The following is an 18,615-nucleotide window of genomic DNA, read 5'->3' on the forward strand; positions in this document are numbered from 1 at the left end:
TAGTTATGATAGCCAGAAGCTAGGAAGAACCCAGATGATTTGACCACATGAATGGATACAGAAAATGTGGTTCATCTACATAATTGAGTGCAACTCACTAATCATATACAATGACATCATGAAATACATAAGCATATGAATGAAACTATAAAATACCATCATGAATTAGGCATCCAAATCACACACACACACACACACAAAAGAAAAAACAACACACACACACACACAAACACACACACACATACACACTACCCCAAAACCTTTAATTACACAACATACAATTCAAATACCGCTTTAAGTTCAAGAAGAAGGATGAACCAAGTGAGGATGGTCTGTCTTAAAGGGGAAACAAAAATATTCATAGGACATGATATGGAGATTAAGTTTAGAGGAGAGATTGAAGGAATAACCCTACTAAGCCTATACCACCTGGGATCCAGCCCACATGCATACAGCCCCCAACCTAAACAATATTTCTGATGCCAACATGTGCATGCTCACAGGAGCCTGATATTGCTGTCTCCTGAGAGGCTCTTCCAGATCATGACAAATACCGAGGATGATGCTTCCAGCCAACCATCGAAATGAGAACAGGGTCCCCTTTGGGGAAGATAGAGAAAGTATTAAAGGAGTTGAAGTGCCTTGAAACCCAGTGAGGACAACAGTGGTCACTAACCAGAGCTCCACGGGACTAAAGCACTTCCTGAAGACTGCACATGGACAGACTGGTGGCTCTAGCTGCATATGTATCAAAGGATGACCATGTTCTATACGAATGGGAGAAGCCCTTGGTCATGCAAAGGCTAGATCTTCCAGTAAATACAATGGCATGCTGGGGAGGCAGCAAGCGGATGTTTTTGCGGAGGGGAAACACCTTTGAAGAAGACAGGGCAGTGGAAGAGGATAGGGATAGGGGGCTTATGCATGGAGGCCTCACACATACAGTCTTTATGTTTTTCTAGGCCTTTAACAACTCAATGGCAAGGTCACTTCCTAACCTCCGAGTGGCTAAACTATCTACCACAGATATTCCCACATTATTATTTGCTAAAATCTGTATCCCATCTTTCTTGCCCTGGACAACATTGAGCAGCGCACCTGGGTCTGCTTATTCTCATGCTCTTCTATGTCAGCTGCTTCTCTGTCCTGAAAGTCTGTCCTGGAGAATCTCCATGCCTTCTTCCACTCTGGACCTTTGTCCAAGCGTCCTGAAACTCCTGCTCTGTCTGCCCTGCCTAGACACTGGCTATCAATATCTCTATTTTCCAATCAGAACCAACTGAGGCAGGGTCCCTGATTCATAAGTTCAGGACATTATGAGAAGCATGAAAATAAAATCAACTACAATAACTATTTGTATGTGATTTTCTGGGAACAATATTCCTCAAATCAGAAAGAGATACCTGTTAAAGTACTAGAATCATAGAAAATATCAAGTAGACACATAATAATAATAATAATAATAATAATAATAATAATAATAATATATTATTATAAATGTGAAAATAAAAATAATAATAAAAATAATAATTATAATAATAAATAACAAAAAGTTATCAAAAATGATAAGGAAGCGAACCATACTGTCAAAGAAAAAATAATACTAAGATGAACTTTCAATACTGAACAACTATGTTTCAAATGCAAGGACACCTAAATTCATAAAAGAAACATAACTATAGCTCAAAGCAAATATTGCACCACACAAAATAAATTGTTGGAAACGTCAATTCTGCTCTCTCAACAACGGACAATTTATAGAAACTGAAACTAAACAGATATGGTTAAAATAACAGAAGTTATTTTAATAACTTAAAAAATCCAACCTTACAAATTTATAATTTTATAATGAAATTTTTAATTTTATAATTTCTGACTATAACTTTTGATCTCATTTTGCTTATATTTTTCTCCATTTTAAATGCATTTTTTCTTTGTGAATATTTTTCCCTCTTTATGTATGTTCTTGCCTTTATGGGATTTTGTTATTGTTTATCAATGTTAAAATGCAATTTATTCACAGCAGCAGCCATATATGAAGAAGAATACAAGAATTAATTAGCCATTTCAATAGGATGGATTACTTATGAAAAATAAGAATCTCTGAAACAAAGAACAGAGATGAATTTCACACTACCCTTCCACAATGTTCCCAGCAAGCAATAATGCCAGGTATTGTGCTGTGCTCATGTAGTGTTGGGAAATAATTTATGGAAGAATAAAACCACATACCACAAAAAAGTTAAAGAATCCCTTTCCCCCTACACACAGATACATAATGGGATTATAGAGTGGTCAATAAAATTAATTGAGCGGAAGTAAACAATTATGTTGATACAAGAAAGTGATGGCAAGGAAGAATTTCAAACCATGGTCAAGTATATAATTGTGAACATTTGTTCCCAAAATTGTGGTTTGTTCCCCAGGACAATAATAGCTGGACTGAACCCAACTTTCATCTATACAAAGTGGGGAACCATGGCCCTAATGGGAATGTTGAAGACAAAAAAAATAACAAAAGTGTATATTAATAAAAGCAAATCATTAACGCAAACTAACACAAACAACTTTACGTTCTAACCAGAAAAGGCACCAAAACTAAAGTCATATTTGAGCACACTATGTGAAGACAAAAGTGAGTGGGACATGGTCTTTCTCCCTTTCATGTTTTTCAAGTACTTTGCAGAAACAGGAATCTCAGACTGCTTTTCCATGATTTATTAAAGGTTTTTATAGCCCTCATGTATTAAAATACCATTTGAAAGTACTGATAGCTGCTGTCTAGGTTTTTTCCAATTTCACAAACTTCTTGGACTAAGGTTCCAAAATATAACTAGGCCAAACCCTGAGCTGTAAAACTATGACAAGGGAATAATGACAGATATTTTCAAGGCCCAAGCACTACAATACTATACTATTGAGTACAGTGATCCAAATTAATTCAAATAGCTCAAGAGTGTAGGAAGATACGTCTAAAAAAGGCTTAGAAAAGTGTAGAAGAATCAACTCCTTCCTCATGTATGAGAGCATTTATGGTTCTGCAGTAAGTCCTAAGAGGCAGTATTCAAGAAGCAATGGGAAGAAGGAACTCAGGATAAGACAGGAAGATAAACTAGCATGGTGGGTTTATGTAAGAGAAATACTTAGAAATGAAAATGTCTTGTAAAATTAAAAATAGTTTTTTTTCATTATTTTCTCGTTCCAATCAAAACAGACATCCATGAGTAATTCTCCTATAAGGCTTCCATAAAACAGGTTAAACAAAAAATAACAAAAACATTTAAAAGTTTGAAAATCAAACAAAAGAAAAAAATGTGCTTATGTTTCAGAGCAGGATCACAGGGAAATTAGATGAATCTGGTCAATATGAAACCTAGAGTGGCAAGCAGGACCTAGAATTAAGAACTGCATGAGAAAGGCTGTGGAGTAGTGACAGGAACATGGCCAGGCCTGACAGATAAGCCTGGGCCCTTTACAGGGGCACAGAATGAGATAAGTACATATTTCAAATAAAGCAGCAACTTTCCTTTCTTCTCACCTCAAGTATCCCATCTCCCAAAAAAAAACCCAGTTTGATAATAATACAGAAGAGTTGTGGTATGTCACTCACTTCCCATTTTCTTTTAACCCTCACTCCAAAGTCTGGAAAAATGAACATTTCAAATTTCCAAGAAGAAAAATTCATCGGCAGGTATATGGATGTCCTGAGGACCAAGTGACAAACTGAAATATGTGAGGGCAGAGAAGGTGGAGACTGTCTCATTCCACAGAGCAGAAAGGTGACTGCCCAAGTTAAGAAAAGATAAGGCAACCCTAACAGGTAAACTAGTTCTCATAACATTAAACTTATTTACATTATTCTTAACTATACTTAGTTCAAATCACTTTCCAAATCAATCTTCATTTTGAAAGATGCTGATCTTTCCTGCAGTGTATCTGTACCATCTTCTCTTCCTAGTATTGTCTTTCATTATGGGGATAATAGATGATTGTGGCTGCATAGGTGATGTTTTTATTTCTATATATCACTCTCTTTACATACTATATGTGTAGTAACATTTAAGGAGTTTCATTTGGAGAAGGTATGAATGATTGATCTAATATATATGGTTTAAAACTCTATTGAGATTATTTAGAAAATATCAGGTATCCATTCTCTGTAAATAATTGCTTTTCTCATATAATAAAGAAACAATAAAATTTTATTCTAGTCAAAATAATTCTCTATAATTTTTATAACCATAGATGCAGAAGAACATTAAAATAATGTGGAATATTAAATCAGTTGAACTGCATGTTCATTAATTTAAGACTAACCAGAATCATTGAGATGATTCTGGAACATATATATGAACAAAAAACAAAGCATTGAATAAATAGTGGCAGAAGAACAGAGTCATTTTGTTAAATGTTGCTTACCTTCAGATCCACTGTTTTCTTTTATTTAGTAAAAATTCAATTTAAATACTCTTCGTCAGTGTTTTTCATCCTGTCATTGGCTCTATTTTCAAAGCTCCATCCCATAACTAGCATGATTATTAATTTTAAAACCAAGAATTTTGCGTGTGTCAACCACTTTCTCCATTTTCTTATTTGTGGTTTATTCTGTTCCCAATGGCCATGTTGTGTTGAAGTCAGGAAGAATTTCTGGCTCATTTGATGAAAATTTTCTGAAATCATATATGATACATAGTTGTAAAATAATGTGCATATGTTTAACAGTACTGGATATTATAGTTAAAATCATCTGGTAAGGAATTTTTGCATGAATATCATAACACGCTAAAATACTAAAGAGAAAACGTAGAAGAGCTAGATATTTATTATATATTTTTACACTTCTAGAGTTTGTAACTTTACAAAATATGAGCAAATCACTTCTTTCTGTGAAATTTAAATTCATGAACTATTATATTCTAATCAAACAGCTGTGTCAGCTCCCTTAAAGTTGGATTAAATGCTAATTGCAATCCAAAATGTTTGGAGTAAGTAAATCGGCAAATTATTTGTCCGCATGTACTAAACAAACATGTAATGTAACCATAGGTTTGCTCTTAATGAAATAAGAACTACCAGATATAGTGTGAAAAAATACATCTATTAAAGAAATTTTTGGTTATATAGCAGCTATTTATTCATGGTGTGAGTAATGGCTTATATCACCAAACCTGGAACAGTAAATAGGAATTTCTAGTGAGTTAGAGGTTCTCTCAAGCATCTTCAAATAAATCGATCTAAAATATATTCCTTTAAAATTCTCCTAAATACACTTATCATGAAATATTCCACATCACAGTAAAACTCCAACATATTTTCATTTTCTCAAAACAAGACATTGTCTTTCTTTCTTCCGGCCCTCCCATAATCAGTCTACTACCAAACACATTATTTCCAACATAAGTGTCTGATATGAATCTTTTTCTTTAAAACTGACACTACTTCAAGATTGACTTCAAAAACATCCTTCAAATCATTCTGTGTATCATTTCATAATACAAAGTAACCAGAGTCCCTTATTATGAACATAGAGAGTTAAACAAACTTTTTATAACTATTCAATGATTTCTTATACATTTTCCATAAATAAAAATTTATATCTCTCATATTGTTTCTGTAAGCCTATATGTGATATCAAACTTCAGCTTTATTTGGTCCTCTCTTCCATCACTTAATGTATACAAACTACTATCACATATACTTTTTGTATATGCAAGTTCTTTTCCTTTTATAGACCTTATATTTATAGTAATATTGCCCGAAATATAGTTCAATTATTTTTCATCTAATTTAACTTAGCTGTCATTTCTTGGGACAATCTCCATGACCTTATTTCTAAGACAGATTCTTCAATTATTGCATACAATCAACTCCAACACACTGATTTATGCATTCATCTTTCTTTTTTCTTATATCGTAATGCAATTTTTATAAGAGAAAGCTCATAATACTTTTTATTCATTCCTAATCTATACCATCATTATGGAGCCAGGTACATTAATGGAGACTTATAATTTATTACATCATTCAGTAAGTTGTAAAAATAAACTTTATACTATTCTTTGTTTTAATGAACATGCATTCCATGCATTGGTTAAACCATCATGAATTATTTATGTGAGTTCTTCAATATATTACAATTCGATGACCTAGATGACATTGCCTAAATATTTTTATTTGTCAATGATAGTCTATTTCATGTTCAACAGCAATGCTTTGTTGACTGAGTAATTATCTCTGCTAGGAATAAATTTTCAGGAAAGAAAAAGATACCTAATTTTAATTGATAGCACCCATGTTAAAATGCCAGGTGCCAATCATTTGTGGTCCCATCTCTGAAAATACAAAGAGATGATCATTCCTACGGGCTTACTGGTCACGGAGTCAAATTTAATTTGTGAGTTCTTTCAGTGAAAGATTAAAAACCAAGAGGACCCAAAGCTGTGTTTACAAAGCTGAACCTGTACCTCATCTCTCTCTCCCCATATCCCACCAGGAAATGGCTGGACTTCCAGGAGTGCTGACACACTCAAGATCACAGGAGAGACTACCACTTTTCAGGGGGAACTGCCTGGAGCCCTCAGAACACAGGAACAGAAGGGCAGTCTATTACAGGATACTTCTGGTTTCTATCTATTCCTTGTCGCTGAACCTGATCCACAGCTCTTGGTACACAAGATCCTTCAGGAGAGAGCTAGTGTGCCTGGAGTCCTGACACATAGGTTACAGGAGGATCAATCCATTATCAGAGACAGTAAAACCAGCTAACCGCAGAGAAAACGAGATGGTGAGAGGGAAGTATAATAGACTAATCAATGAAAACCAAGGTTACATGACATCATCAGAACACAGTTCTCACACAAACACAAGGCTAGGATACCCTCAACACAACAGAAAAGAAAAAGAAATGTTTGTACTTCAAATCACTTAACATGATACTGTTAAAGGATTTTTAAAAGGACATAAATAATTCCATTGAAGAAATACAGGACAATAGATGTAAAGAGATAGAAGCCCTTATACAGAAAACAGAAAAAATCCCTTAAATAATTACAGGAGTCCATAAGGAGTCCATAGGCAAATGGATGAAACTAGAAAATATCATCCTGAGTGAAGTAACGCAAACACAAATAAACACATATAATGCACTCACTTGTAAGTGGAAATTAGCCCAAGAGCTCAGAATATACACAATAAACTCATACACACTCTGGAGCTTAACAAGAAAGGACAAAGAGGGACGGCTTCAATCCAAATTACAAGGGGTTAGAAAATTATCATGGGAGGCAGATGGAGGAAGGACCCTGTGTGGGAGAGGGGAGTGAAATGGAAAAACAGGAAAGCAGGATAAGATGTGGGAAGAGGCAGGAAAGAAGCACAGTGGACCAGGAAAATGAGTGTAGAAAGAAGGAACATTGGAGGATGGGGGTAACCTCTAGAATGTCTCAGATACTAAGGATCCAACAAGTTCTCTGGACCCAACACTGATGACATTAGCCAACATACACAGCAACAGTGAGATTGAACCTGAAGACACGCCCTGCAGTAGATAGACATGACCACAGTGTAAGGATGGGACACTCACCCATCTCTTATTAAATCAGAGTTATTCGTGTCTAGTTGAAATGCAGGGGAAAATATGGAGCAGAGGCTGAAGGAAAGGCCATCAGGAGATCTGCAGACACCAAACCGGACACTGTTGCTGATGCTGAGATGTGCTTGCAAACAGGAGTCTGGTGTGGCTGTCCTCTGAGAAGCTCTGCCAGCACATGACTGACACAGACGCAGATATTCACAGCCAACCATTGAACTGAGCCTAGAGATCCCAATAGACTATGTAGGGGAAGGGATGATGGACCTGAAGGAGACTTTAAATAACAACAATATCAATTAACCAGAACCCCTCAGGGCTCCCATGGACCTAACCACAAACCATAGATTATACATGGTCTGGTACCCTACGTATGTAGCAGAGGACGGCCTCATCTCACACCAGTGGAAGGGGAAGCACTTGGTCCTTTGGATGCTTGATGTCCCAGAGAAGAGCGATTCTAGAGGGGTAGGAAAGAGTGAATGGGGCTTACGGAGTCACACTCTTAGAGACAAAGAGGAGGAATATGTGGAAGGGGGTTTATGGAAAGGGGGTGATATTTGAAATATAAACAAATACAATGGTTAATAATACTACTAATAAGAGTATTTTCCAAACATTAATTTACTGCACAGGGTATTTGGAATATTTATTGTTGCCTAGATGCATATTTCTTCCTACAGTACATGATATCTTGTTTCTCTGAGGAGTGTAGACTTAGATCTTCCTCTTCAAACAAAGAAGGCATAACAATTAACTCCTTTTTCCAAGCAAAGGTGATTGCAAATATGTCTGTAAAAGGCAGGAGGCATTTGTACAATATAATTGGGGGTCACCAAAAGAATTATTTACAAGCGAAGCTTGTAACGCAAACAGTTTGGGTTCAATCAACTTACCAGAATTGAAAGCATACCAGGACTTCTGGCCAGGCAACTGCATACATGTGTATACATCAAGACAAGAGATAGGAGCAGGGCACAGAACAGAACAAGAGTAATGAATGCTTGTGAGCCACTATGTTGGGGCCAGGGTCTGAACTCAGGTCCTCTGCAAGAGCAGTAACGGTTCTCAACTACCAAGCCACCTCTCCAGTCACACACAATCATTGTTTATACAGCCCCCAAACACAGCACCACTTGATGTGTGTAAACACGCACACTAGAAGTGCGGTGTGATTTATTTGTGTGAATGTTCAGTCAGTGTGATACAAACGCTCTTGTGTTCATAAATTTTGGCATCGCCGTTTTCACTTGAAGGTTCTCTTCATTCTCAGCTTCGGTGTTTACATACATCATCAAGAGAGGAACCGCCCTGACAGCCTACCCCGCATCCCCCCCATTTGCAGCTATGCCTGCCTTTCTTCACTAAGTTAAACACCACCTCAGACTCTACTCTTTCATTTTGTTCAGTGTAGTAGACTCACCAAAACCATAAAATGGAATCCCAGATGCAGAGGGAAGAAGTTTTGCTGTTTGTTACTTTGTTTGCTTTTAGTTGCTTTTTCCCACTTCCACCGGTTAGAACTTTGTCCCATTCAGTGGCAGGTACTTAATTCAGCCAGCATTAGGGAAGGCTGTGGGTGGAGTGTGATAAAAGGAAAATTACTGGAGAGAACTCACTGGGATTTTGACGATAAATACAAAGTGTTTATTGACTCGATTTTTCAGTCACACAGAACCCTGCACGGCACTGATTCGAACTAAAACTTCACATCTGACAATTGTTCGAAGGAAAAAAAAAGCCTTAAAGACAAATTGATCCAAGAAAATAAGCCCTAAGTTGTAATGATTGACCCTCTATAAAGAGAAACATTATTTTTTTAAAAAGACGATTTTGATGTTTTTGTTTAACAATTTCATATACTTATATAATGAGTTTTAGTCATTTCTTTTCTGTATTTCCCTTCCCAATTCCCCTTCCAAATCCCCGTCACTCAGCCTCCCATCCCATCCTTCAGTTCTCCCTTACTTCCTCCCTCTCCTCCTCTGTCATACCCTTGGTCAACCCCTTCTCTCACGCCATTCCCTCTCCAATTGGCACCGATAATCTGAATAAGTCCCCCCTCATCTTTCATGTCTCCTTTCTGTGTGTATTCCCTAAGTTTAATTAATTACATGAGTACAGAGGAATTCAATAGAACCACTTATCTATGGGTACAGGAATGAAGAAGGGAGTGAAGCAGAAATTTCTGGTTTCTTTGGAGACTCAACTGTGTCATGGATGTTGTTCTGGAAACTGTCTTAGGGGAGGATGTTTTGCTGAGAACAATCCCATGGTGTTTCTGGTAGCTGCCTGGGAAAACGGCATGTGATGTTTAGAAAGGGTTCGAGTATAACACTGGACAACAGTGGGCAACACCACGGCATTGGCTTGCCGTGACACTCTTCGCTGATGCTCAATGGACTTTGATGACTCTGGTCTTCATGGACCATGCTGTGGCATTGGTTCAACTTTCCTTCCTCACTGACCATTGTCTGTCATGACTTTGTAGAGAGAAAAGCCCCAGAGAACTTCTTGTGGTGACATTGCGGTGGCTTCTTGATGCCTACTCGAACCCAGGCCAATTGGAAGAGCTCAGCAATTTCTTCTGGGTTGAACTGTCCTTGGTGATTCGCGAATGGTGTTTGCAAGTGGATCGACCTACCTCTGTTGATTCATGTCAACTGAACTGATATCCTGATGATGAAGATTGAAATCGTCCCAGAGAACAATTTCTAAGCAGGTCCATATCATCCTTTGTTTGCCCTATTGTCCTTTCCTTTCCACTACCTCTGGTGGGTGGTGGGCTAGAGGAAGGTTAAAGGGTTTAAAAACTCTTACTAAAGTAGGTCTTGAAAAATCTAAGCCTGCAGAATAGAACCCTCCTCCAATAAATGTTGATTGCCAAGGAAGGGGAGGGTCTTTATGGCCTCTCCCATCTGTGATGAAGTGTTGAGCGGCCCAGTCTTGTGCCCATGGCCATAGCCGCCATCAGTTTAAGAGTTCAATGACTAGGTACAATCTGAAAGATATCCTTTTGCTGTCCCCTTCCCCATCTTCTGGTTCTTATATTCCTTCCACCCACTCTTTCATGATGTTCTCTGAGCTGTGGAGGAGAAGACTTAGCTGTCCTATTTCCACCTGAACAGTCCAACACCACTGATTCCCAGCACTTTGAACAGTTGTACGTCTCTGCCCATGGTAGTCAGAGGCTTCTTCTCTGATGAGAGCTGAGTGCAATGCTGATCTGTAGATACAAATATGGACGTTTGGAAGGAAGTTCGACAATGTATTTAGCATGAGGTTCTTTCATAGGGACTATATCACCCTAACCATCGGTTCTTGACGACTTTACAGAACCTGGTGTGTGTTCGCTCTTGTGGAATATGACTTGTATCTAATTGGAAAGCCACTGGTTACTCCCATGACTGCGATGCCACTAACACATTAGGGGCACATCTTGCCTGACATTTTAGCTTGAATGGTTCACACCCGAGTAAGGTTGTAGATGATTTTCTTCCCTGGAATCCTACATAGAACTTTCTTGAACCATGAAGGCTAGCCATTAAAAGGATGCTTCCACCTCAACGTTACATTGACCCTTCTGTGACCTGTGACCCAAAGGATTCAGTGTCCTCAGCAATAGGGTCTTACCATCAAGATCTGGAGGGCTACGAAGAACAATGGCAACAACCTATAAAGTTGTGAGAGCTTTTGGGATCTCGCTGGTCAGCAACTTTCAGGAAGACATTCCACATATGGCACTGTGATCTTTGCTAAATTTTGGTTTTCTGTTGCTCTGATAAATACACTCACCAAAGCCAGTTTGGGAAGGGAAAACTTTATATCATCTTATCTGTTCCAGTCCATCATCAAGGAAATCCAAGACAGGATTGTGAATCAGAAACTACAGAGACTGCTCACTGGCTTGCTTCTAAGCTCACATGCAACTACCTTTACAGAGTCCAGACCCACCGCATAGGGCAGTTCTGCCCAAAGTAGACCAGGCTCTCCAACATCAGTGAACAGTCAAGGAAATGCCACCTGGACATAGTCAAGGCCAATCTGAAGGGGGAAGCTCCTCGAGGGAGTTTCTTTCCTCCTAGACTAGCCATCACAAGAAATCAATGAAAATAAAAAAAGAAAAGAAATCAATATCTTCAGGGGGAGCATGGCTTATCCATGGAGGCTGCCTGCATTTGAACTGAACAGTTGATCTTGTAGATATATTCTGTAACACAACGTTTTATAACCCCTCTCACCAAACCCCGTTCTAACCTAATCACCTAAGGGGAGATGGAGTGGAAAGTAAGTTTTAAAAAAATAATTGGACCAGAAAGAAATGCTTCTTGGAAATAAAGGAAAAAAGGAAGCATTTCTGCATCCTTGATGCTTTCCTCGCATCATCTGTGCAAAGATAATGAAAACCGTTACGTTCCATGTACCATAATTTCCAATGTTACAAATCATATAAATAATACTGCTTATCACTCATAAAACACATTGGCACTAATCATTTTGATGTGTTTTTCTAACTCACTCCTAATGTAGAACTGATGAACTGGAATTGTTCGCCTGCTCATTTATATACGAGGGAAGTGAGGTTTAAACATCGAGCCAATTTCCCAATACACTAAGCTAATAAATGGCAGAGCCGCACTTTCTCTGGCTTCATGGCGTGGCCTCGTGAGAAATGCAAGTCAGGGTACCTTGGCAGGGAATCCCAAGGATCAATACATGGCATCTGAAAGTTGTCTTGGATGCAAGACTGTGAGTGAGGCTCAAGTCAGCTGAGCCCCAGCTCAGGATTCCTGAAACAGAACACCAGAACATGTTAGAGAGCGAGGAGACTAAACTAAACTTCTGGGAGTCCTCAGCAGATTGTACAGATCCAGGGCTGAGAGTTCATAAGTATGTTGGTCTTTGTGGGGGTGGAAAGGAACACTTATTTAGATCCCCACCTCCTACTATGTGCTACTACAGTGGAGGCAATGCCTTAAGTCCAAGGTTTTTTGTTTTGTTCCTGTGTATGTGTGTGTGTGTGTGTGTGTGTGTGTGTGTGTGTGTGTGTGTGTACCTATGTGCATGCACAGTGTATAATGTAAGGACTAATCCATTTCTCTTCTACCTTATTCATTGACGCAGCATTTCTCAGTCAAACTCAGAGTTCACCAATATGACTAGTCTTTACAGCTATCTTGCTCTGGGTATCTACCCTAACTCTACCTCCCTGGACTGGGATTCTGTGTGGGCCACAAAGCCTACCCATCATTTACCTGAGACCTGTGAGTCATCTCCTCAGCTGCTAAGTTCAAGTCCCGGTGTTGGCCCCATCTCCTTTATTTTGTTTTCTTATTATTTTTTTCCGTCTTGGTCATAATATCAGAACCAGGTTGAGGTATGACTGGCTCACTCAAACAATCACTCAAATCCCTCCACACAAATGTTTTCTAATATGAAGGAGGACCCTGCTGACTCTCTGTCCTGTAAAGTCTTACCTTAACAGATGAGTTAAAGGATTGGTTTATCCTAGTGGGTGATTGTGGATGCTGTAGTTGATGTTGAGGGAGGCTGGCAAATGAGGGGCCACAGCTGAGTCACTTATAATAACAGATACAAAGCTGAGTGTGGTAGTGCATACCTATATTCTCAATACTGGCGAAGATCACAAGTTCAAATCCAGCCTGGGCTACATAGTAAGTCCAAAGACAGCCTGGGCTACATCATAAATCCAAGGCCAGCCTGGGCTACAGAATAAGTACAAGGCCATCCTGGGATACATAGAATGTCCAAGGTCAGCTTGGCCTACTTACATGAATCTTCTCCAAACAACAACAGGTTTTTTTTTCCTTTTTGGTTTCTGTCTCTCTATTTCCTCTACACTGATACCAGTGCTGTAGTTTGGGGTGGTGGAGGAAAACTTTTGTCATCTCTGCTGGTCCAGGATCTCCCTAGCAGCACTGCAAACCAAAGAGGCAGCAAACAAGTCTGTTTCGATTTTTGAAGAAAAATATGACACATGGGAAGTGCTGTCTGAGGAAATGGCTCTAAGATGGGACAACACCTCAGGAGACTGGACTTGGATCTTGTGCTAGTTTCCTCGTGATAAAAACAATGATGTTCTCATCCAGAGTCTGTGTTGGGAATACAATGCTGTGCTTTCATTTCAACACTGCACAATCTCCATATGGCATCCCTTGAAATCTTGTCTGATATTAAACAGATTATAGGAGAGACAAGTTGAGTATAAACACTGTCATTAAAAAGGGTTTAAACGAGGAATTTTTTTTTTCTAAATTTTTGTCTGTGGAACCAGGTTCAGTGTTCTGCATAGGCTCTAAAACACGGCAATTTCTTTCTTTTTTTTTTTTAATCGCCAAACAGAATGGACCTTATATCCTTATATTTTTCTATCTAGGTCTAATCGAGACAACAAAATACCATTCTTTGCTTAAAAAAGAAAACTAATTGTGTTTCTTTGGCTTTTTTTTGTTAATTTCTTATTTTTAGTGTTTTGGGGTTCAGTTTAACAATTATGTTTTCATTGAATTAATTATATTCTTACTTTCTAGTGTAGATAAAAATTTAGGTTGCTGTTATTTGTTTCTAATCTAAGAATTAGTGTTGTAAATAAAGTTTCCACTTAGCACATTCACAGTTATGTCTCACACATTTTGATAGTATGTTTCCTATCTTCTTCTTTTTTTCTTACTGTTACATAGTTTCATTATTTCTTGACATCTGTATTACTTGTGAATGTGTGATTTAATGTTTCTGGACTGGGAGACTCCTGTTGTCTCTCATTGAAGACGTCTATTTTAGTTTCGTTGTATTAGCAGAACACATCCCGAGGGGCTGGAGATGCAGCTCAGTGGACAGAGTGCTCACTTGGCTCTCACACAGCTCTGGGCTCCACCTACAGGACCTCATCAGCCTGGTGTGGTGGTCCATGCTCAGAGTCCCATTACCAGGAGGAGAACCAGGAGTTCAAAATCATCCTCGGGTGCATAGTGTGTTTGAGGCCAGCCTGGGCTACATGAAGCCTGTATAAACAAATATGTAACACAGGACATCTTTTCTGAGGCATTTGCCATACTTTGTTCTGTGGTTTCTGAGTATCTGAAAAGTCCAGGGGTACTTGAAGGAAAAGAACATCCTGGTGCTACTAGGGACTGTCAGTCAGAGACATTGGCTGGTGACGCCATCTCATCCCAGCTGATTTTCTGCCTGCTTCTGTTGCTGATAGGCTGATTCATGTCCACAGCTTTGCTCATAATCGCCCTGCTTCCCTTTTAGCTGTACCCATTCTTGCTTCTTGCTGAGGCCGTGATGGAATTAGTGACACAGAGAATTGGTGTCTCCTTCCAGCCCACTGATTCTCTCAACAATAAGTTCTCTGTATTAATAGTTTCTCTGTTGCCTACATTATCAGAAATACATAGAACACTCTTTTCTGTTTTATTTGGACACTGGGTTTCATTATGTAGGTAGGACTGGCCTGAAACTCACTGTATAAACCAGGTCGTCCTTGAACTCACAGAGATCAGCTTGCTTCTGAATGCTGGGATTAAAGGGGCATACCTGGCTTCATCTTTTTTAATTTTTTTTTAAATTTATATCTATGGTGTGTGTGTGTGTGTGTGTGTGTGTGTGTGTGTTTGTGTGTGTTTGTGTGTATGTATATGTGTGTGTGTTTATGTGAGTGTGTGTGTTTGTGTTTGTGTGTGTGTATGTGTGTGTGTATGTGTGTGTGTGTTTAGGTGAGTGTGTGTGTTTGTGTGTGTTTGTGTTTGTGTGTGTATGTGTGTGTGTGTGAGTGTGAGTGTGTGTGTGTGTTTGTGTGTGTTTGTGTGTATGTGTGTGTGTGTATGTGAGTGGGTGTGTGTGTGTTTGAGTTTGTGTATGTGTATGTGAGTGTGTGTGTGTTTGTGTATGTGTGTGTGTATATGTGAGTGGGTGTGGGTGTGTTTGTTTGTGTTTGTGTATGTGTATGTGTGTGTGTGTGTGTGTGTTTTGACCAAAAAGTCCATCAGATCCTCTGAACCCTGATCCTCTGCAAGAGCATCCTGTGTTCCTAAGCAGTGAGCCATCTCCCACCCCTTCTGCCTGCTCTAAAGTCCACTTCATTGTTCATCTTGCCCAGACATGCCTTTAATTCCTACTTTTAGTGTTCATTTTAATTCAGTGAGTTACTATTCGATTTTCTTTTGTTTCTTCTATTACCTCACCAGGATGTTTGTTTTGGAAATTTCTCATTGACGAAGCTTGAATCCTGACTTTAAAATCCTTGCTGATGATTCTGACAATGGTTTTCTCTTGGTGCCACCAACAGGGAACTGGTTTTTCTCCTCTGCTTTTCACTTAGGGGGATGGTCATGGTGTGACGTGATTTCCATTTTGACATCATTTGTCTAAGATGTCAGCAGTCCTGACAATGTGGGTGCAGTGGCTGTTTATCCTTCATAAACTTTTGGTGGTGTTTTGGTTTTTCTGAATTTGCCTGATTGAATAAAAGGGATTATATCTCCAGTCCATATCGACAGGCATATCTTAGAGGGGTCAGGAAGAGAGGGTCTCAACCTTCCTAATGTAACTGTTGCAGTTTGTTGCAGTTTCCTCTCCAAAAAGAATCGGCCAGTACAAAGAAAATGCAACTCAATTAATATGAAAACAATCCAGCGTCTAGATTGGGCAGATCCACCCTACACTGTCCTATTCCTAGCTCCCAAATCCCTCATCCCTTGCACCTTTTATTTGCCTGGTCTCCAGCTTCTCCTTCTCCCATGACAACTCTCTCCTCACTTCTTTCCTTTTTTTTCCCTGACTCCTCCCCCTTCTCACTCCCCCCTCCTGATTCCTCCCCTCTCCTGACTCCTCCCCTCTCTCTCCCGACTCCTCCCTCTGCCCAAATCTCGAGCTCTTGCCTTTATTTTACTAATTCAGAGAGAACTACAAGGCAGACCACAACATTTCCCACTTTTTGTCCAGTTAAAAAACCTTTTCCCTATACATATGTGAACTAAGTTTATTACCATTCTGTAATTTATAAAACCAACAATACACTCATCACCCAGTGCATCAATTTTGTTCAGTAACCATGTCATCTATACTAAAAACTATACCTGATTATATCCTGGTTCTAGATCCTATGCCACCTGAAAACCACCCTACCAGATTTATCATCTTTCTCAATACTAAACCGCTTGGGTTGTCTATGAGTCTTCCAGTCTCCAACCACATCAGAAATCCAAGAATGATTAATATTACCTGAAAATATGGGAAGCACAAAACATGGCTTCCAAGCTTAGCCAATTTATAGAGACTGCTGATCACCTGGACAGTCCCCCTATTCCTCAATATGTCGGAGCATCAGTCTTCAGCCTTCTAGCCCAGGATCAGCTGACAGACTTTGAATGCAGATTTTGAAGGGCTGATCACCCTGCCTTGGCAGAGATTATCAATCAACTATTCTGCATAATTTGTCCCTTTCTGGACAGTGTTTTGTCTGTAGATGAATTGAAGCAATTTGTTCAGTGGCTGTGTCACCACGATTTGAGCAACTCCATTGATGCTCAATTTCTTCTTTGAGTCTAAGGGGTCCTGTCAGGGGCAGACAGGTCTCTAGTCAAATGATCTAGACAAAAAAATGTCCATATCGGGTTATTCAGTGGACTTCTGGTGCCCTTGAAGATTTCCTATCTACATAGGTGTTTCTGAACTGTTAAGCATAGACTACCGTTGGCCCTCTCTAATAGAAGAATTTCCAAAACCCATCTAAACTGACTCAGAACCATGACTTTGCAATCTGGTCTTTAGCTGGTTCTTGTTAATCAACTAAAAATAATGTATGATAGCAGTTATAGGACTGTGTCTAAGACTTGTATTCTTAGATGCATAGTGGAGGCACAATGCTAATGTTAAAGTAGCAATATTAATCTCAATTATAAATCAATAAGGAAGTATACCAACGAAAACCTCGCATTTGTGTAAAATGCATTCTATACCAACGAAAAGATTGCAGCTTCAACTTTGTATCAATTACAAACATTTCTATCAATGTAAGATATAGCTGTAAAATTTTGTTTAAGAGTATGTTTGCTAATCTATCCCTGTTTGTCTATTTCTCTAACTTGTATGTATTACTATATCACCCCCCCTTTTCTTTTTAACTAAGAAGGATAGAAAGGAGGAAAGGAAAGATAGCAATCCCTGAGTTTAAATTCTCTAGTTCCCCCTGCCCAAAGCTACATTTGTATAGTATCCCTTAAAAGAAAACATATCCAGTGTTCTTAGAATAACCAGAACCATCCACCCCAACATAAGGAACTGGGAAGATAATCTTCCTCGTCTTCTTCCAGCTGAATTGGGGTGAAGAATTCCCTTCTGGGGCCCAAGGGGAATTAGGAAAAGTTGGCTTTGTCAGAGTAGAGGTAGCTGGGATTTGCCTGCCAGTCACTCTGTGCTGAGAAAGTTCATCTCTTAGCTGACCTCTTGACTATGACAGTCTGAAGGGCTGGATAAGTAAGATGGCCATTCTGGAAAAGTTCTGAAAGCAGGCCTTGAAATGAAGCAGCTTCAGTGTAACTGAGGGAGATTCAAACTCGAAGTTGGACTGGAAGGTCCCGGAATCTCAGTATCCCAGATTGTGGGTCATTTCAGGGCTGTCTTTCTCTTCTTTCCTCCTGCAGCACACAAAACTTTACAAGCATCATATAGTTCTGTAAGCGCATCCACATGGAGTAGGCAGGGTGCACAGCTTAGTTAATAAAGATCAAGAAAGAAAGGTGACTGCCTTTCTTCACGTTAGTTTGATCATATAGTCAAACCGTACCATAATTTTGTAATACATGCCATTTTATAGGATGCATGTAATAACAAGTTATGAGAAATTCGTACTCAAAATATTACTGGCTGTTTATAGACATTTTAGTCTCAGCCAGTTCATACATGGAGACCTAAACATCCTCATATATACATCACCTATTAGTTGATTGTCGTAGTCTCCCTTTTCTTCTGTGTTGCCGAGGACTTCAGGAGGTCTCCCCTTG

The sequence above is a fragment of the Rattus norvegicus genome, chromosome Y, assembly GCF_021556685.1.
Source record: "Rattus norvegicus strain SHRSP/BbbUtx chromosome Y, alternate assembly SHRSP_T2T, whole genome shotgun sequence".
Taxonomy (NCBI): Eukaryota; Metazoa; Chordata; class Mammalia; order Rodentia; family Muridae; genus Rattus; species Rattus norvegicus.